Source organism: Octodon degus, unplaced genomic scaffold, assembly GCF_000260255.1.
Source record: "Octodon degus isolate 3935 unplaced genomic scaffold, OctDeg1.0 scaffold00063, whole genome shotgun sequence".
NCBI classification, from domain to species: Eukaryota; Metazoa; Chordata; class Mammalia; order Rodentia; family Octodontidae; genus Octodon; species Octodon degus.
The window spans coordinates 12,193,601-12,194,028 of record NW_004524639.1 but is presented as its reverse complement, the minus strand read 5'-3'; the positions used below and the strand labels follow the sequence as shown (position 1 = coordinate 12,194,028).

Genomic DNA, 428 nt, shown 5'->3' with positions numbered 1-428 from the left:
TATATATATATATCCAATGCAATCTTGGCAATCTTCTTATTGAAGAGCAATCTGGGTCTTTTATTTGGATTCCCTCAAAAGAAAAGTTATAATTTAGCTACTGTGCCTCTGACAATGACAGAAGACCATATAGAAGAACAAAATATATATAATATACTACTTGGAGCCTTTTACATTTTTGTTGCATTTATGTTTTCTCAGTCAGTGTGAATTCTTACAAATATACAACACAGACTGTGTGAAGCCATGAAAGAAATTGAGGGGCCACAGGGTGGTACAGAAAAGACATTGAAGTATGTGGGAAGGCTATGATTTGCTGAAAGTTCCAGGTGTAGCGATGAACCTGACAGGCTCTGTGCCCAAGATATGGGCGAGCTCCTCAACCCAACAGATGTCCAGAGCTGATTTAGTTGCTGTTTTCTCTGTGT

The 428-nt window shown here is 38.3% G+C and overlaps 1 pseudogene; it reads left to right on the top strand.

Annotated features, from left to right (window-relative positions):
- Positions 1 to 92, top strand: part of LOC101592178 — a 48,721-nt pseudogene extending 48,629 nt beyond the window's left edge.
- The last annotated feature ends 336 nt before the right edge of the window (positions 93 to 428 follow it).